This window comes from Pelodiscus sinensis, chromosome 18 (assembly GCF_049634645.1).
Source record: "Pelodiscus sinensis isolate JC-2024 chromosome 18, ASM4963464v1, whole genome shotgun sequence".
Lineage (NCBI taxonomy): Eukaryota > Metazoa > Chordata > Testudines > Trionychidae > Pelodiscus > Pelodiscus sinensis.
In genome coordinates, this window is record NC_134728.1 from 3,787,782 (window position 1) to 3,808,494 (window position 20,713).

The 20,713-nt window shown below is 42.0% G+C and overlaps 1 protein-coding gene and 2 long non-coding RNA genes across 8 annotated transcripts in view; 2 read left to right on the plus strand and 1 right to left on the minus strand.

The window, feature by feature from the left end:
- ZBTB46 (zinc finger and BTB domain containing 46) overlaps positions 1 to 16,145 on the minus strand; it is a 110,682-nt gene extending 94,537 nt beyond the window's left edge. The window contains exons 1-3 of one of the 6 annotated variants that reach the window (XM_075900980.1): positions 15,854 to 16,056; positions 14,757 to 14,979; positions 7,380 to 7,512 (exon numbers count right to left, since the gene is read on the minus strand). The gene's annotated coding sequence lies outside the window, so the exon portion shown is untranslated. The other 5 variants (XM_075900976.1, XM_075900977.1, XM_075900979.1 and 2 more) reach the window with 5 other exon arrangements.
- A 14-nt stretch (positions 16,146 to 16,159) lies between these two features.
- Positions 16,160 to 20,713, plus strand: part of LOC142818830 (uncharacterized) — a 61,971-nt gene continuing 57,417 nt past the window's right edge. The window contains exon 1 of the long non-coding RNA XR_012896480.1: positions 16,160 to 16,249. This is a non-coding gene — a long non-coding RNA (uncharacterized LOC142818830). The remainder of the gene's footprint in view (positions 16,250 to 20,713) is intronic.
- Positions 16,256 to 19,094, plus strand: LOC112547378 (uncharacterized). The gene is made up of 2 exons (XR_003091116.2): positions 16,256 to 16,538; positions 18,761 to 19,094. It is a non-coding gene; the product is annotated as an uncharacterized LOC112547378 (long non-coding RNA).

Consider the following 20,713-nt stretch of genomic DNA (forward strand, 5'->3'; position numbering starts at 1 on the left):
ATAAAATAAATAAAATTAGGTGATGACACAGCCTAGGATCTTTCAGTCTTGATAGTATTCATTAAGACTATGTCTTCATTAGTCATGGTGTAATGAGCCTGTGACTATAATTAACAATCTGGTTGAGGAATATGCAACAGGATTTTGGCACCAAGTTTTGATGAATTTTATGCTGCAGGATTATTAGGAGATTGCTTAAAAGCAGCAAGGAAGGTTTAGACTGGACATTAGGAAAAACTTCCTGTCAGGGTGGTTAAACACTGGAATAAATTGCCTAGGGAGGTTGTGAAATCTCCATCATTGGAGATATTTAAGAGCAGGTTAGACAGACACCTGTCAGGGAGGATCAGATGATGCTTGGTCCTGCTATGAGGGCAGGGGACTGGATTTGATGAGCTCTTGAGGACTCTGCCCATTCTAGTGTTCTAGGATTTTATGATCCTATGACATTATTAAAGTTACTACAAGAAAATTTCTTCCTTTTAGAAATTCTTATGATAGACAGTGTCCAAGAACACAGAAATAAACCCAATTCAATCAATACAAGAATGTTTGGCAACGCCACCCTCAGCTAACATGTTCTTTAAAAAAGTGAATGAGGGAGGCATTCACCTGATTCAGTCAGGCTATTTCTAAGCACTCTACCTCAGAAAACAGGTTCAAACTCTCTGCCTGTATGGAGCAGATTAAGTCAGGAAACTCAAAACATGGTAAAAGATGAAAGCTTAGAAATCAGTGAAGTCTACAGTTAGAAGATGACCTCTTCTAGGAGGAGAACTGTAGCTGTCGGATGGGCCAGAACTATTTATTTTCTTTGGACTGTGCTACTGTAAAGCTTGAGATAAATAAAAACACATTCAAATTCCAATAGCCAGAACTGAAATAACTGGCGGCAATTGATACTGTACTCCCAAACCTTGATGGGCAAGACTTAGTCAGTTTGACCAATGTTTATCAAGAGCTATGAGCATGCCTCAAATTCCTAAGGGACATCTGGCTACAACCGGGTCTCTTGAGACGTATCCCAAATCCTCCCACTCAAAACAGATTTTACAAGATGGTAAGCTATATGCTGTCAAATTCACAAAATTCTAGAAAGCGTCTAAACATGTTACAATACTAGCCTACTTAGTCAGGATAATGCTGAAGGTGAAGTCAAGCTTTCAGAGGAAAAAAACTGAAAAAGTTCAAAAATTAAAGCATGATAGAGAATGTTAAGCCTGATCTACACTGACGAGATTTGTCAATCTAAGTTATGCTATTTAAGTTACATCAGATACATACCTTAAGTCAATGTAGCTTAAATCAATTTACAGTTGTGTCTACATCACACTATGTAACAGAAGACACTCTCCTATTGACACAACTTCCACCTCTCAACGAGGTAGAGTACTAAAGTTGACAGGAGAGCACTCTCCATTAGATTTCTCTCTTCACCAGACTTGCTAAATTGATGCCTGCTACCTTGATCACAGCAGTGCTGATTTAGCCCATAGTGAGGACAAGCCATTACCCTTTTTGCTTCGAGAGAAAACCTAAAAGCATGATGTTTTATGACAGATTGAAATGCAAGGTAAGTTAGGTAAACAGTTTTAACTGTACAACAGGAGCACACAGGTTTATATTCTTTAACAGTTAAAAGAAAGAAAAATCCACTTTCCTCTTAATAGTCACAAGAAGAATACAAGGTTAGTATTGAGGATATTAAACATCCTACACCACCATAGGCATTGCAGATCTATGAGCTGTTGTATATATTTCTAAACATAAGAATGGCCATACTGGATCAGACCGAAGGTCCATCCAGCACAGTATCCTGTCTGCCGACAATGGCCAATGCCAGGTTCCCCAGAGGGAGTGAACGGAACAGATAATGATCAAGCGATCTCTCTCCTGCCATCCATCTCCACCCTCTGACAAACAGAGGCTAGGGACACTATTCCTTACCCATCCTGGCTAATAGCCATTAATGGACTTAACCTCCAGGAATTTATCTAGCTCTTTTTTTAAACCTTGTTATAGTCCTAGCCTTCATAACCTCCTCAGGCAAGGAGTTCCATAGGTTGACTGTGCTCTGTGTCAAGAAGAACTTCCTTTTATTTGTTTTAAACTTGCTGCCTATTAATTTCATTTGGTGACCCCCTAGTTCTTATATTATGGGAACAAGTGAATAACTTTTCCTTATTAATTTTCTCCATACCACAGATTTTATATAACTCTATCATATTCCCCCTTAGTCTCCTCTTTTCTAAGCTGAGAAGTCCTAGTCTCTTTAATCTCTCTTCATACGCAACAGGTTCCATACCCCTAATCATTTTAGTTGCCCTTTTCTGAACTTTTTTTTTTTTAATGCTACTGTATATCTTTTTTGAGATGAGGAGACCATATCTATACGCAGTATTTAAGATCTGGTATGTTATTCCTAAACCTCCTATAGGAGAAAGAATTCTGATAAAACCAAAAACAATTATTAAAATCAAAAGTACATAAATAAAACACTTATAGAAATTCTGAAACTCTTGCAGTGAAGCCCCTTAAGCTGAAAAGAGTTGAATACCTGGCTAAGATGATGAAATAAACATGCTACTGAGGCCCTAATGTAGAAGGCTCTAGAGTTTGTGAACACAATTCTAAGATCTACAAACCATGTGAGATTCATCAGCATCAACCACCATGGGCTCCACACCCACAGGTTTCCGATGCCTCCCTCACTACTTCCTTCCATCTTTCCCTATCCAGTGTGGAGTGGCTTAGTTTCGGTAAACTAGCTCCGCACCAATCTACTGTATCATCTACCCATTCTCTGTGGGGTCTGCCTCTCCTGTTCAGACCATCTATTATGCCGAATACCAAGGTCTTAACTTTTCGCTTGTTGTTCATTCTGCAGATATGCCCAAATAGCTGTAACTTCCATTGTATAACTTTCTGCAGTAGATTCTCTTTCAGCTGTATCTTCCTATATAATTCCTCATTGGTGACCTTCTGCATCCTAGTCTCAGGATCTTTCTATAACTCCGCTCAAACACCAATATCCTTCTCTTCGAATCTTTCGTTATCACCCATGTCTCACATCTGTACAACATGCTGCTAAATACACGTTTTCAAGATGCTCAGCTTCGTTCCTAAGCTAATCGCTTTACTTTTCCAGATCTTATCCATCACCTTCAAATTCACTCTTGCTTTCGCTATTCTAGTTGCTATTTCCTTCTTACAGTCTAGATCATATGTCATGTCACTCCCTAAATACGTGAACTTCTCTACGTTCTCTAGTTTGATTGCATCTACACTGATCTTCCTTACTATTTCCTTATTTCCAAATACCATTGTCTTCATTTTATCGATATTCATAATCAGTCCATATTGCTTCCCTTCCTCATTTAGCACCTGCACTGTTCTCACTGACTTCTCTTTATTGCACAATGGGAATCTCTGCAGCAGTGTTATCCTGAAATGTATAGAATCAAATTTTAGAGTTCACACATTTTAAACAACTCCTTGGAAAAGAATGTTTTCGGTTTTGCAGCTTTTTAAAATGTATTCTTAATTTTAAAACCTGTTTTTAAAAGAGAGTTGTTTGTGATCCTAAAGGTACCAATCTACTCCATTTAATTAATAAAACATTAAAGTTAACCTTAAAAATTCAGTAAAATACAGAGCTTCTCTAACAGTTAACAATAGAATTTAAGAGTATGCCCTCCTGCAATATTGACTCAACTGCCAGTTTTATTAGATCATTCCATATTCTTAGATTAAAAGACCAAAGAAACTCAAGACATTCCCATAGATGCGTATACACACGTGTGTGTCAAGAGACAGACTTTCCAGTAAGAGGTTTTAATTGGTTTTGATTACAGAAATAAAATGGTTTGGTATACTAGTGCCCCACTCCCCTTACACACACAGAGCAGCATCTGTATATGTTCTTTCTTTAGTTACATGATTTAACAAGGTAACACTAAGTTCTTTCATATTCACATAAAGGTTGATTTGTATAGAGAAGAATTAACTGATACCAGAAGAGTTAATTCAACATAGTATTTATAATTTACATAATCCTTTGCAGACATTAGTTCAATAACCCTGTGAGGATATTATCACCATTTTACAGATTTAGAAATGACAGCAATGTTTAAATGATTTACAAAGGCCATACAATGAGTAGAGAAACCAATAGTAAAGCCCTGGCCCCACTGAAATTAATGGCAAAACTCCCACTGACTTATATGGAAGCCAACATTTCATCCTAGGGCAGCAGTTCTCAAACTTTTTTGGCCCATGGCCCACCTGGCTCAATGCAAACCTTTCCGTGGACCACCAGTTGCTAATGGAAACTTGCTGTTAATTACATAATTATGCCTGAGCCATTTTGCGAGTGCTGCAGCTAGGGAGAACAGTTTAATTTAACCAGTAAGAAAGGAAATATTAAATTATTAAACAGATTAAGCGCTTTAACTTTCTTATCTTAGTTTAATCAAGCTTCATTTTAAAATCAAATACAATATTAATTTGTGTCCAACACAAAAGGTTGCAATGTTTTATTTATGGCAGGGGTGCAGATCGGGGGCCGCTGACCCACAGAAAAATTATCTGGGGACCACACAAGTGAGAAGCAAAAAAAGCTCCTCCAAAAAACCCCAACCCTCATTATTGTGGCCCTCTAGTGGTCTGTGGACCGCAGCTTGAAAACCACAGTCCTGGGATAATGTGTGCTCATTCTTCTAAACGATATTGTCTATCTACCAATATGCATTCTGTATGGAACTGTATATAAATATATTGCTAAATGTGAACTACTATTAAAAGTGCTTAACAAGAATTAAAATTTAATTTTAAACAGAATTCTTACCGTAACATATTCCAGACAAGATTAAAGAGCTAGTATACAGGCAGTCCCCAGGTTACGTACAAGATAGGGACTGTAGGTTTGTTCTTAAGTTGAATTTGTATGTAAGTCGGAACTGGTACATATTGTACCCCAGGTGTCCCCGATTCAGCCGCTGCTGAAACTGACCAGCGGCTGACTACAGGAAGCCCGAGGCAGAGCTGCTTTGCCCCAGGCTTCCTGGAATCAGCCGCTGATCAGTTTCAGCAGCAGCTGACTTGGGGACACCTGGGGTAGAGCAGCTGGGGTGCTGCCAGGTTGGCCCCCGCAGCGCCAAGGTGCGGCGCTGCGGGGACCAACCCGGCAGCGCCCCAGCTGCTCTGTCCCAGGCGTCCAGATTCAGCCGCTGTTGAAACTGACCAGCAGCGGCTGAATCGGACACGACTGGGGAAGAGCAGCTGGAGTGCTGCTGGGTTGGTCTGGTAGCGCCGACCCTTGGCGCGGCGGAACCAACCCGGCAGCACCCCAGCTGCTCTTGGGGACGCCTGGGGCAGAGCAGCTGGGGTGCTGCTGGGTTGGTCCCGCAGTGCCGCTCCTCGGCGCTACTGGACCAACCCGGCAGCACCCCAGCTGCTCTGCCCCAGGTGTCCCCAAGTCAGCCGCTGCTGAAACTGATCAGCGGCTGATTCCAGGAAGCCGGGGGCAGAGCAGCTCTGCCTTGGGCTTCCTGTAGTCAGCCGCTGGTCAGTTTCAGCAGCGGCTGACTTGGGGACGCTTGGGGCAGAGCAGCTGGGGTGCTGCTGGGTTGGTCCAGTAGTGTCGCACCTCGGCGCTCTGGGACCAACCCAGCAGCCCCCCAGCTGCTCTACCCCAGGCGCCCTGATTCAGCCGCTGCTGAAACTGACCAGCGGTAAGAAAAGCCTGGTCTGCTGGGGGGGGGGGGGGAGAGAAGAGGGGGGCACTAGCTGCGCCCCCCCCCCAGCAGACCAGGGAGTCGTGGAGCGGCTTTTCTCGCCACGGAGGACGCGGGTGGTGGGACCGCGGCGCGTCTCGGCGGTCCTGCCGCCCGCGTCCTCCGCAGCGAGAAAAGCCGCTCCGCGTCTCCCTGGTCTGCTGGGGGGAAGTGCCCCCCGCGACGCCAGAGGCGGTGACAGTGGGGGAGGCACCCCGCACTAGCTGCGCCCCCCCCCCCCATTCGTAACTAGGGGCCCGACTTAAGTCGGATTGACATAACCCGGGGACTGCCTGTATAGCACTCTACCTAGAAGTAATTGTCACACACACTTCCACTAACAAAAAAACAAAAATATAATGGCAATTTTAAATTACAGTTTGGACTCAATTAAGCAAATCAGGAATTCCAACTATCATACCAACAGGTATTTTTCATGAATTTCTATTTATTTTATATGGATTTATTTTTGTATGCTGTGGAAAGGAAAACATTTGAAGAGACCTCCCAGACCTACACACACAGGTCCTTATCTTGCAAAGTCCCAACAAGCACAACTAACTTTACATAGTGCCAACAGTCACACAGAAGCTAACAGAGTACAGTTTCCAAGATCAGGAATTTAGTTCATAGATGAAGAGGTTACCAGACTATTTCAGCCACTTTTGAGGGGGAGGGCTTAATAGGATAAGGTATTTAATCTTACATATGACAGTATTTTTATTCAAGAAGATAAAGTCCTAACCGATAATGTGTCATCTGCAATTGTTACGTATTACTTATCTCCCTCCTTCAAAACATGAAGAAAATTCGTTATTCAAGAGTCTTAACACTTACATTTTAATCATCTTTCACTCTACTGTATTGTAAATGTAATTTATGTGTTGTAACTTCACCATAAGTTATTCTTGAGTATATTCCCAGTCCTTTCATGCATTGGACTCCACTTTTTCTTAGAGAAACCTAACCCTAACCTTTTGACATTCATGTGCCCACATTCTAAGAGCTGTGTTCTGTACAGTTACTAGTCACAGACAAGCTCTGTTAAGAAAGAGGATCAACAATATCACTTTCTTTAATGACATAGTATTAAAACCAAGCTATTTTAGTCAGCCTAAGAAAGTTTGAGGGACAACAGCTTTTTTTTTCCCAAATACCAAAGTACAGTTCTACACATCTGTTGTTATAGCCCATCATTACTAACTTTTGTTTCCACTTTTCTAACCATGGACTTCATAGAGATAGAATAGGAACAGTAAGAGCAGCAAAGCTCCTATCTTTCCTGTTTTTGTAGAACTCCTACATTTTTTTCTTGTTTTAAGTCCTATAATATTCCCTCTTCCTGCCTCTCATCTACTCAGAGGGAACAACAGATTGATCAGGAATAATGAAGGGAATAATGAAGGGGCCCAAGACAGAAGGTAGGAGCAGTACAATAGCTAAAAAAAATTGCTTCAGGTTTTAATTGTTTAATTTAAAAATTAATTTTCTTTGTCAAAGTTAAAATGTAGAAACAATCTAAAGTCCTCAAGCCAATGTTCTTTCCAATTCTTTCCCCTTTCTCCCCACCTCACACAAAACTCACTTTAAGTGTTCTAAACTTACCAATAGTTGAAAATTGCTTCCTTTAGTAAAGATAAATGCCACGAGGTGTCATGGTATACCACACATGTTTTAATGAAAAGAGGGAAAGTGTTTCTGGTAATAGGCTTTGAAAGGTTCATCAACTGTACTGTACCTGGAAAGGAAGAAGAAAAGAAAAATAATCTTACTTTTAAGCTATTTAAAAGTCAGTACACTTTAAGTCAGATACATGCTATGACTTCCATAATTAAAGAAAGCCAAGGCTGGAAGTTGTCTTATAAGTAAATAAAAAGAATGAACGTACATTAAACTGGTATACCTACTAAATAATTAAAAATACTCTTACATTTCCCAGCTCATGAAGAGAAATTTTCTTGAACTACCATCTAAAAATGTTTATGTCTAAAATCAGCTACATAGGAAGCAAACTTATTAATTTTGCAGGTAATTTTAAAAATACGGATTCCAGTGTTAATTAAGGATTGCATACTATAAATGAACATGTGTTGAGCAGATCTCATTATGAAAGAAATCTTGACCTCAATGCTTCCAAACCCATTTCAATACAGGAACTGAATCTTTATAATATTAAAGAAGTGGCCTCACAGCTTTCACAAGAAACCAAAAGAGTATTTCTATATATGTTACATAGAAGTTTCTTCTGTCTGAAGTGTGACACACAAAGTCAGATACATTAAAATGCACTGACATTATAATAAAATGGAATACAGTTACTACAGTGATCAGGAAAAGGAAAAATCTACAGTACAAAACTTCAGACTTCCACCGCACAGGATAATAGTGCAGGAAGCTGCCTAGTCATCTCAACAAACTATATGCCCCAAAAGTAAGCAGTGTGGACATTAAACACACACACGTTTACTTTTGTACTGTTGTACTTTACATTTTCATTACACCATCTATCAACGCATTTGAATAGTCTTAATAAACATTAATTTAACCTAACACCACCCTCATGAGAGCTCTCTAAAATGGAGATTTTTGCTAAGGCAACTTAATTGACAAAGCTTAAAACAATCTGTCCAGTACCATACAGGAAGCCTGCAGGGAACCTGAGTTCTATTCCCATCCCCACTGACTCCCAGATCAAAAGACAATGCCATCTTCTTTTTAGCCCAAATTACAGTTACAGGAAACCACTGCACAAGCACATTAAATGAATTGTTGCCCTTTAGCAATTTGAGAACCTTTTGAAAAAAAATAGCAAGGATATGAAAGGCGGTACAACTTAAGATACCTAACTGAACTTAAAGAAGCTGGGTTGTGGGCTTTTTTTTTTTTTTTAAAAACAGCTAGACAAAACTTTTTTTAAAAAACCCACAAAAATTACTTTAGCCAGGACCTCTGTATATTCCACTTGATAATACTGCTGATACTTATGTCTGGATGGCATCCTCCCTCCCAGCTCACCAATTAAAAATCAGTCTTTTGTGACACTAGAAGTTACCATGATGTATAAACCTCTCTTGACTTCAAAATGTTTCAGTTTGAGAAAACAATGTAGAACACAATTTCCCCCTTGTTATTTCTCCTCTTATCCCCTCTTTCTGTATTCCCTTTGTACTTCACTTCTAATTCATTTTCTTGTGTCCTCCTCCCACCTCTATTCATTCCCCTCCCTTCTCTCCATCTCCTTCCCCCACCATCCATGTTACAGGAATATTGCTTATGCAGCTCTCATCTTGCCACATCTATGCTCCTTCAGTTTGTAAGGTATGTAGCAGAGACAGAACAGCAGCTCCATCAGTGCTCACACCACTGGGCTTGTATCACAGAGGAAAACAACAAATGAAGCATCTGAAAAACAGGATACCTTATAGGATGCTTGAGAAGCATGCCGATGTCAAGCCCTCAAAAGCAGGTCAAACAACAACTAGAACACTAGCAGGAATCCCAGCATTAAAGACTGCACCTCACCAGATATTGCTCCTAAAGAGTGAGATCTCTTCACCCCTTTGTTTTTTGGCTGTTAGATTTAGTACACTCACTAAGGGATGTCTGACAAAGTTTCCAAGTTCAATGCGAAAAGAAGTGGGTGAGAGAAAGAGGAAGAATTATGAGACATCAGAGAGAGCTATGGTATTTAGAAGGATTTTGCAGAAGACATGGGAAAAAGAAAGAAAATGTAAAAGTTGAGGTAGAGAATTTAACGTACATACAAAAAGTTAAGAAAGTCAGAGATGATAAAAGAAAAAAGAACACATTAAAACACTGCAGAATTAAATATAACATGTTTGGGCTCTCTAGACAATCTGTTTTTGTTATTTATGGTAACTAGGCATTGTAGACAGACGTCCCTTTTATTATTTTTATAAATATTAAACTAAATTAAAAAAACTATCATAAAAAGGCCGGCAGTGTAATAAAACCAAGAACAATATGATGATAGTAAATTCAAAGGTTTCTTTAAAAAGTCAACAATAGAAAACTATTTGACAATATGTTACAAATAAACACAGTATTATGATATAGGTCATCAAGTGCCAACAATGCCCCTCTGTCACATATATTGGCCAAACTGGACAGTCTCTGTTACAAAGGATAAATGGACACAAATCAAATATCTAGAATGGTAACTAACAGACATAAACCTGTAGGACCATGTTGTCCAACACACTAGCCACATGTTGCTATTTGGCTGGTTGAGTGTGGTTAGTTTGCAATAACAGTAGCCAAATGGCTACTGCTTCAGAACTGGTTGGACACCACAGCTGTAGGGGAACATTTTAACTTCCCTGGACATTCAATAATGGATTTAAAAGTAGCCCATTCTTCTACAAAGAAATTTTATCACCCAATTACAGAATCCATTTACAAGTTTGACACTATCAACTTGGGCTTGAATAAAGATATTAACTGGTTAACATACTACAAAAGCAATTTTCCTTGCCTTTGATTTGTGCATTTCCCCATCAAATGCTATGGATTGGACACATCAGCCTCACTTAATTAGCTTCATTAACACTGGTCCTACAATTGACAGGAAACTGCTTTTGCTGTTAATATACCCTGAATTCTGTAATTTCCACTCCAACTCATCTGATGAAGTGGGTTTTACCTAATATATTTGTTGTTCTCTAAGGATAGTTCACAACCATTTCATTATTTAAAACATCAGGTCCATAGTTCTGAGGGGTGTGGTAACAGATTTTTAGCTCAGTCCCCAAATTATCTGGTATTAGGAAAAGTTTTTTTCCCCCCAAGTACCAAATAAATACACACACTAACCAGTACTCGTGCTTCAGCCAGCCAGGGCCAGGAAGAAGCTTCATCCAATGCTACAGTATTGCACAATTAATATTTAGCACCTTCTCTTCAAGCGTCTGGTATCAAGTGTCACCAGAGAGATGGATGATAGGACCAACTGCCTCTTCTGATACATTTTCCTGACTCTACATTGCTTAACTTGCGACAAAGCGAAAACTGGCTTGGAATGAACAAAGCAAGTAATTTATACCCAAAGAGCTTTAGTAATAACGTAAGAAAAAATTGTGAAAGGTAACTGGGTATGTGTGGAACTACTCTTAATTATAACTGTATTCCTTGGTATGTGAGCCCCTGCTAAGTTTGCTAAGTACAGTCAGTAGCTAAATTCTTGGCACATATACCCTGCCATTCTAGTTACTAAGTATATTTCAGCACATACACTAGTGAATAACTGCACATGTAGAGTATTTTAGACTACTTTGCTGCCCCTAATCTGGAGACTCCCACTCCAACCTCATAATGTAAGTGAATTTTAGGTATTTATCTTTGATATACTAACTATTCATGTTATAATAAATGTGTAAATTAATAAAAATAATTAAATATAAACAAACCCCATAATAATAATATGGGAATGGCGTGAAAGTATGTATATATTTAAAGGGAAACTTCAAGTACCTACTCTCATTCTTCAAGTACCTGTTACTTTTCAACTAGCACATTATCTACGGACATACTGCCCATTCTTGTGCACACAAATACACATGTATATCAAACCTTACCTTAAAGCAGACCAAGTGTGCATAAGAACATTACAACAGTAATTTCCTCTAACTATACAGAAGAATGAAATACAATCTTCTTATAGAAATATTGACCAACACACCAGAAATTTGAGACTATTTTGCTTTAATTAATAAAGAATACGCATATTATGTGCTAATACACAATCTATGGATTTGGAAGAATTTCAGAAGAGGTGGGTAAGCATTAGCACCCCCATTTTACAGATGACCAAAGAGATACCCAGAGATTAAATGACTTGTACACTGAGTGAACCACAAAGGTGGGAACAGAACCCAAATCTCTCACCTGCTGTACATCCTGATAAGTCAAGGCAGCACTGGATTTAATACTTTTGACTACAGGAGTCAAAATTCTTCTTATTTACCCCAAGACAGTGGCAATTAATCCATTAGAATCCACAAAACTATAAGTAGTCTGAGAAATAAGAACTAACAAAGACCGCTGGGGAATATGCTTTTGATACAAACCCTCAAACAATTGTTTGTTAACTTAACACTTGAAATGTCTGTGTCTATATCTTAATGTAAGCAGCATGAAATATCACAGGTATCATTAAACAGCTAGTATGACCATTACACTGTCAACAAAATGTATGCATCCCACAACTTTGTTACAAAAAGAAGGTCCTATCTGTGATTTATAGACAACCATCCAGGGCATTTTCCATAATCATTAATGAATTGCAAGATATACAAGTGTTAGAGATATACTGTATAAGTACACTGCGTATTCAGAAGGGTTAAGGCAGGCCAGCAGTATACTGACAGCAAAATAAAAATGTTATATTAATCCTTTTGTGTAAAGTGTCAGAAATTTCAGCTGTAGTTTGGTGCCAGTAATGGATAGAAACTGCTGGCTCCGGGGAATTACAATGAGTATAAGGAATAACCATTAGAACAGCAGGTAGCTGTTCAAAGATTTAAACTAAGCCCTCTCTTTACTCTTTGTTTGCCCATTATACTAAGCAAGTAGGAGCAAAGAAAACCCATGTGAGTGCTTCACACCAGAGCAAGAGAATTCAGACATTATCATGGAATGCTGACTAGACCAGCCAGTTAACAAGGCTTAGTGACTGAGAAAGAAGTCCAAGGTTGGACTGTTATAGGAAATGCTACTAAGAACAAAAATGTGGATTGGGTGGTAGCCTTTAGATTGCAGGACAGGAAACATTTTGTTAAATCAAAATGAGTGGCATTAGAAGAAACTTCAACTGGGAAGAAAAGAAGGCAAGGCAAAAATAGTTTCAAAATATACCCAACCCCATATCAAGGCAACACAGTGCCAGAGCATGAATGCATGCAGAAAAGGTAAGTAACAGGCTAAAGATGTTTCCTTTCTGCAAGGGAAAAAACCTGCCTGTCAAACTGGTTTTCTTCTAAGCTTTCCAATTATAAAAGCCTCCTGCATAGAACATATTCACTGTTGTACAACTGTCCCAGAAAAAAAACCCACAAATCATGGGGAGAAAGTGGTCCACTTTCTTTAGCCTCTAGGAATCACGTATACAGGACATACTTTCAAAGGTTAAATTTATTAAAATGTAGATCATCATGCTGTGGCTTTTATAATATGAAACTGTCATTTTCACTCAAAGTGCGTAAAACTTACTGTTTTGCATATAGCACTCTAGACTCATAAAACTTTATTTCCATCACTTACCTGAAAAACAACGAAGTAAGTGAAAGTGTTTGGCATCTAAAAGGATGCTATTTTACTATAATAACAAAGTTGAAATATGAGGAAATGCTCCATCAGAAAAACAAAAAAGTCCATAATTTTCCATTTAAATTGCAATTATCCCATTAGTCTATCAAACCAAATCATAATTTTCAGGAACATATGAGCATTCTAGTAAATACAAATATAAATATTATTATGTAGTTCCCAGCCTGGCCCCTGGGGCAATCTTCTCTATCATCTTCTACGTTAGCTCCCAAAAACATCTCGAAGTGATAATTCTTCACCACATGTTGAAAATGTTGTGACTAATGATACACTGACTAACCATTTTTCCATCACTAAAATGATTTCAAAATAGAGAACTTGACAAACAGTGGTTAAATTCAATTTCTTTGAAATTAAGTCAGTAAAGCCAAATTTAATCCACAATAAAATAAAGCTTGCCATAAGAAGTTAACGTATTGTATTTAACTCTTGCAAGAATAGTTATGATATACGTTAAGATAACTAAACAAAAATTCTGTATACGTGGGAAAAATATCTAGTCACTGTAATCTTCTTTTGTAAAATTACACAATCATTTTTGTCTCACTATTTTTTAAATCATCTTGTTCTTTCTTTCAGTTACTGTTCTCTTCCTACTCCCGCCCAATCCTGCCTTTGGAAAAAGTCCTTTTAAAATAGATAATTTAGCAAAAATAGAACTATACAGAGAAAAAATTTGAATATGTAATAACTATTTTGTCAAGAGAAAGAACTAGGAGCTAGACCCATACTAAATTAAATGTATAAAAAACAGTACAAGTGCGGCAATTAAAATGCATGCAAGAACTTTGACACAGGTGCCTGCAATAGCACTGTTTGCAAAACGTTTCCTAATTAGCATATCTTTAAACAATGCTGATAATAATCTTGTTCCTGTAATCCATGTGGAATGAATCACTGAGATTGTAAAATAGAAAGCATGTGGAAATTCATTAAAAGTCTCTGTTGTACCTTTCTTTGTTTATATTTTCCTTGTCAGGTGCAAAAAAATAAAATATCGTTCTACATATTTGGATTTCTTCAAAGTGTTCAGTTACACATTTTAGCACAGGCTCTTTCATGGTGCATTAAGTATCAAGAAAAAAAATGTTATCAAAGAGAGAAATCCTCCCACTATTACAGTCTTGAAAATCTGCTCTATTCTCTATTTGTCATCTGGGATTGAGTTATCAGACACTACTTGTATTACTTTTTTGAAACTGACATGTCTATTTGCAGAGCTACAAAGGCAATCCAGTACAACAAGCCCTTATTTTACAAACACCTTCCAAAAGATCTCTTCTCTCCTCCCTATTTTTTATAAATACTTTGTCTTTTTCAATGGGGTGGAAGAGGTTATACACATTAGTTTTTCACCTTGACAGAAAACAATTTCCGTCACTTTTGCACTTGTTACAAGTATATTAAAAATTACCTACATCTCCAAAGAGGAGAGACATTGTTTTGCGGGGTTTGTTTGTTTGTTTGTTTTTTTTAAATAGGGTCACTTCCCCCATTTCAGCTTGCAATTAAAATGGAGGCAAGGCCAGGCGATCTGTGTCTGGCTTTAGGGGGAGACAATAACCCAAAACAGGCCTGGCTTTAAAAGAGAGAGAGCGAGAAAGAAAGAAATACAACATGCTTCACCAGTATTATTACCTCATCCCTTTTTCCAAGCAGTTTTGAGCCACACTCTTGACAAACTCTTGGTCCAACTTGCACAGATGCTGATTTTTGGGGGGTGGAAAGCTTTTTGATTCTGGAGCCAGAATTCAGGCTTGTTATTTGCAAGTGAAGCTGCTGTTAAAATGCCCCCTTGTCTCCTCTCCTCTCCCTTGAGCTGGGTGTTGACGCAGCAGAAATTACCAGCTGGAAAATTCCCCTTTTGGAGGTTACAGGGAGGGGGGAGAGGGAGGGGAAGAGTCATGGGGGATGGGGGTTAAACCCTGCCACTCACCTAGTTATCCCATCCACCCACACCTAGTAAAATCACGCGTGCCAAAGGGGGCTCTATGCCCCTCCACAAAGGGGAATGGACCCCCTTACTCCCCCCCCCACTGTAGTGGGTTTTGCCCAAGGACCCCCAGGGGGCTCTCAGAGGTTCAGAGCTAGAGAAGGGTGTTTTCAGGGCAGGAGAGACATTGAGGCTCAGACAAGCCTCCCCACAGTCAAGACCCCAGCACCTGGGGCATTGCCCCCCCCCGAACCCCTCTTACCCCACTCCCGGAGGAAGAGCAGAGCAGGGAGCAGCCCGGGAGGGGGGTGTCCCCGGCACCAGCTGAATCAGGCTCCCAGAACCACCCCCATTGCCCCCACTGTGCTGCCAGCACCTCGGGGGGCGGGGGAGGCGGGTAACTGCCTCCCTCACCCCCTTCCGAGGGCGCCCCCGCCGGGCCAGCGCCGCCCGCCCCCGAGGCGCCGCCCGCCCCCAAGTCCCCCCCAGAGTGATGCGGGGGCTGCTACTTCCCTAGCGAGCCCCCCCCCGCACTACAAGCGGCTCCTCCTCCCCACCCCCGCCGGGAACCCCCCCTCAGCGGGACGCCCCGGGACCCCGCGCTCAGCGGCGCTGGGGGGGACCCCGGACCGGGCTGGGGACGGCAGGTCGCTCGGGGGTCCGGGCCGAGCCCCTCCCCCCTGAGAAGCGGGGAGAGCGGAGTGGGGGGGTCACGCCCGGGCCGGCCGCCCCCTCTCCTCAGGGGGAGCCATGCCAAGCCCCCGGGGGGCAGGGGGAGCCAGGCTGAGGGGGGCTCGCTTACCTGGGCCCCGGGCAGGAGAGCGGGGTCTCGGAGCGGCCGGAGCTTTGGCTCCTTCGGTCACTCAATGTCTCTCCTCCCGGGTGGGGATGAAGGGGGGAAAGCCGGGGGAGGGGGGGGGGGAGGCGGGGCGCGCTCCCGCCGCTCCCCCTAGCGCGCGCTCCCAAGCGGCGGGCGCGCGGGCGCGGGCCCGAGACCGGTGAGGGGAGGGGGGCGTGGCCCTAGGGGCGCGTGCGGCCTGCCCTCCCTCCCCTGCTGCGCTCCCACTGGATGACGCCGGGCACAGGCCTTCGTAAGCCCCGCCCCTCGCCCCGCCCCCCCCCTTCTCTCCCGTCTCCCTTGCGCCAGGGGAGAAGGGGCGCCGTCAGCAGCTGCCACGGCCGGACACCGGAAGTGAGGGTAGGGCGCGGAGCATCATGGGAGAGACTCCGTTAAGAGGCTGGGCGCGTCGCCCCTGCTGTGGGGCTGCCGGCGACCCCTTCGGCCCGCGCCCCTGAGGGGTTTCTAGTTCCCGCCCACGGGTGTTGCCCCCGGGCAAGCAGGGCGCTGGCGGGTTGAACGGCTCCCCTCACGCCGGGCCAAGCGGCTTAAATGTCAGTAAAGGTCGGTTCCCCCCCCCTCCCCCCACGGGGAAATGCTCCCCCGGGCCGCGCCGCCAGGCACCGTGAGGAGCGAGCCGGCGGGGACGGTGAGTGTCCGGTTATTTACCCGGCGCGAGGTTGCGCCCCCGCCCGGTTTCGTGCCGCTGGCCGTGGACATAGTGACTCGTGTGTGAGCGATACACGCGCCGAGGCCGCCAGGCCCTGCTGTAGCCAGGGGAGGTTCAGCTCAGCTCCCTGGGGACGAGCCCACTCGGGCAAGCCGGGTGGGGTCACCTCGCTCCTTGGATGCGCGTCTGTCGCTGCCCACGGGGGCTTTCTGCTCGGCAAGTCACGGGCTGTAACTGAGTGACACGCGAAGCAGGGCTCCTCAGAAAGGAGAAGTTGTTCCCCCGGAACAAGGCCACCTCCCTGCTCGCGTCAGAGCCCCCTGGCTTCAAGGACACTGCAAGTGGGGGGTTGAGCAGAGAACGTGGCTGGGAGTCAGGAGAATTGTTTTCTGCCAGTCTGCCACAGTAAAATGGAGAGGATGCGTAACTGGCTTATGTAGGATGCCTTGCGAACCATGGCTGACAAACATCATCTATGTGCCAAGTATAGCTAGGATAACTGGGTCCAATGTGGTCCTTTGACTAGAACAGCAAAAATGATCTGTCCCATCGTTCATGGGAGCTAGCGAAGTGCTCTGGAGCATGCAGGAAGGTACCCCACTCTTCCAATGGCTTTAACAGGCAAGACAGCAGCTGTGGTGGTGTTCAGTTGTAATGGAGAAGGATTTAGCTGGACAGATGTAGGTCCAAATGTCCAAAGTATTGAAGTGCGTTCACTTACTGTGATTATGCACACAAATTGAGTAACTATGTATGCAAATAACTGAAAGTGGCCATTTATGTGTAGTTATCTGATTTGTGTGTGTAACCTTAGTAATTGCACAGACAATTGTGTTCTAAGCTCTGAGAAGCTGCTCCCTAATTTCCTTTTCCTCAAATCATAGTATATACAAGGTAACTTATTTAGAATATTTTTCCCATGCAACAGATATTGGGTCAAATGAAAACCTACTCTTTACTTAAGTGCATTTCTAAAAGGATCTTTTGATCCCTACTCTGTTTTAAAGTGGATAAACAGGTGTTCCAACATGTCTTTCTTCCTACTCCAGCCCACCCCTAAAAAATCCAAAGTTTTATTTTGGAGAAAAAAAACCCATTGCAACTAATTAGTGAAAGTGAAATGTCTTAACTCCAGTATATTTTTCAATTACCTTTTCTTTTGTATTGCTAAAGGAGTCCCACTAACGTCTTCCTAGAAGGAATTCCATTAAAATGCAAATGAACAGTTTGCAGTAATTGTCTATGTATATAACGAAGGGTGCAGTTCTTAGCTTAGGGAATTCAAAATTAAAAGTAATGGGTCTGGTTTTTAGAACCCGCCTCTTTTTATGCAAACTCATTCTTGTGTGTGCACATCTGTGCATGTTCAGTTCAAAGTTTCTGCCACCAGTGTGCACTGTGATAGTTTTAACACACAAATCCCCATTATCCATGTTAAATTATCAGATGGGTTTTACATGTGAATTTATCCTTACATGTACCTACAGATACTAGGATATTTCCACTGGGCTTGCAGTAGCTGTATGCACCTGGTATTGGCCACTGTTGGCAGACAGGCTACTGGGCTAGATGGACCTTTGGTCTGACCCAGTACGGCTGTTCTTATGCTTTAAAGCTGAATCCCAGTGCCTACAATTACAGGTGCACAAGTAGAAGCTTGGTCGTGGGGGAGGAACACCTTAAATCAGGCCATATAACTATAGCTATGTATGTGTATAACACACTGTCTTATCCCTGGGTTCTTCTTGATTCCAGCAGCAAACCATCCTATTATTCTTTTCCTGGTCTCTTCTCTTTCCAAAACTCTGATTCCAGGCAGGAATTCCCCTTTAACCCCTGGACTCCTTTAATTCCAAGCATGCATGCCCTAGATCTACCCCTACCCAGATTTCTTCCTCTTCTTTGTTAGAGGAAAGTATTTATTTAGTTGTGTGTGTCATGTTGGACTCACTCCCCCATGAGCTGCAGCAGCTGCAGACTGGGCACTGCCCTGGGGAATGCTTTCAAAGAGGGGGAGGGTAGAAAAAGGCTGAGTTTCCTGAAGCTGCTCAACACAAAGGGATGGGGAAAGCAAGCTGGAAGGGTTTAATACACTTTAGCCTGTATTTTGCTGTCCAGAGGTAGGCTTTTTGTTTCTTTGTTTTGATTAGCAGTTTGTATTGCATTTTAAGTAAGTGTACAGTTATACAATCTGTCCTCAGAAGAAAGGAAGCTGCTCCCCAGAAAGAAGAAAAGAACTGACAGTGGGAAAAGAAGAGAGAAGAGGAAAAAAAAGACAGGAAAAGGACGAGAATGTGAAAAATTGGGACAGGATCCAGGGGGCAGTAGGCACCTATCTAAGACAAAGCCCCAAATAATGGGTCTGTCCCTATAAAATTGGGACATCTGGTCACCTTAGGTGTGCTCCAAGAAGTGTGTGGTGAATGAAGAGCATGTCAACTGGAAGCATGATACAGAATTTAACAGTGTATAACAATGGACCATTGATAATGTATGTCAAAGATTAAAGACCACATGTTTTCAGATTGAATGTAACTCTTCTGTATCCCACCCTTTCCAAGGCTGCCAAATCACAAAGATCATACATCCAGACCACTATGCCCAGGGACGTTGAGGCGTTTATCTCTGCAGCCTTAGTTTTTAATACCAAAGAAGCATTTAGAAGTCACATTCTTGCGGGCAGCTCTCTCGTGATAAGGAATATAACACTTTAATGCATTCTGTTATTTGCATGCTTACTCTACAGACACAGTCATGATATGAGCATGTGCAAATGCTGATCATCTAGTCACAATAAGTGTGTACACAAATTAGGCCCTCATTTTTGCGCACATGTGCTAGGAAACTGATTTAGAGTTGCAGATCCCATGAGTACTTCTCAAGTATCCTCACTCCCAGTCCCCCGTGCAACTCGTGACACATCCATCCCCCTATGTATCTATAATCCATAACAGACATTGTATTCGATAAATACAAAGTCATTTCTTCTAGCTCTTTCTAATTTTGCCAAGTTCAGAATGTGTTGTACTGGGGACCAAGACAAAATCTCAAATGGCTGAATTGCCCATTTTCTCTTGTATCCTAAGATATGTGCAAAACCAAATAACACACATTTTGAGCTGAGAAGCTGCTTCATCAGAGTTCTTATTTTCAAGAGGCCATTCTGACAGAGTTTTCTATGCAGCATACAATCAAATCCCAATTCTCAAAGCCTATTGCTTTCTGACCAGAGAGGGAAGCATTTTGACTGGGACTCTCACCTTTTACAACCAGTTTCCTTCCAAACATCTGATGTCAAAAGTTAAGGTTAAAAGGAACCACATTCCTGTCCATATTACACTGAATCAAAGGTCATCCGGTTTCTTTGTCAGGGAACCATAAAGGAAAAAAGGGAGGTGATGTGCAACCCTGACCAGGTCATTCTAGGAGTAAACCACATTTAAACTGAGCTAATGAAAAAGTATTTGTCTCTCTCTCTTTCTCAAAGACATATTCCCAGCCAGTGCTTGCTTGGTGAGTGAGAATTCCTTCTCTAGTGGGAGTCAACATGTCAATTGTATTTTTTCCGTGATGTGTAAGGAGGCATTCACTAGGTTGTGGGAGTAAACACATGGGAGAATTCTCCATGAGCTAGTAAGGGCAAATCACAATCCTACTAAATATGGTGAATGAAAGTTACAAAAACCCTAGGAGGATAAAATTCCCTCTCTCCAACCCCATCCTTTTCCCCCTCCCGCCACACACACTTATTTTTTCTCATTAACATCATCTGCTGTTCAACTGCTTGCATGTTAAATCTATTTCTCTTTGTGTTACTAGATGCACAACGTTTTAGTTTTATTCTGTGCACTGAAGAACAGAACTGGGCTAAAATTATTTCTTCATTATTCACCAAGGCACATCATTAGAGAGGAGCAAACACTAAGTATTCAAATAGTAGGAAGCAACAAGAAATGGTCCTCAAGTTTGTAAACTTGAGGGGGGGGGAATAATGTTCATTTGTACCATATTTAACCAGCCACATCCTGCTGACCTCCTTTGGTGGAGTTCTTGAAAGGAATTGGCCCGACTTAGATCTTTTATGCTCCAAAAATACATTCCCCTCAAAATGTTCAACTTAGAGAAGAGGCCAAGCTGCAAAATTCAGGTCCCAT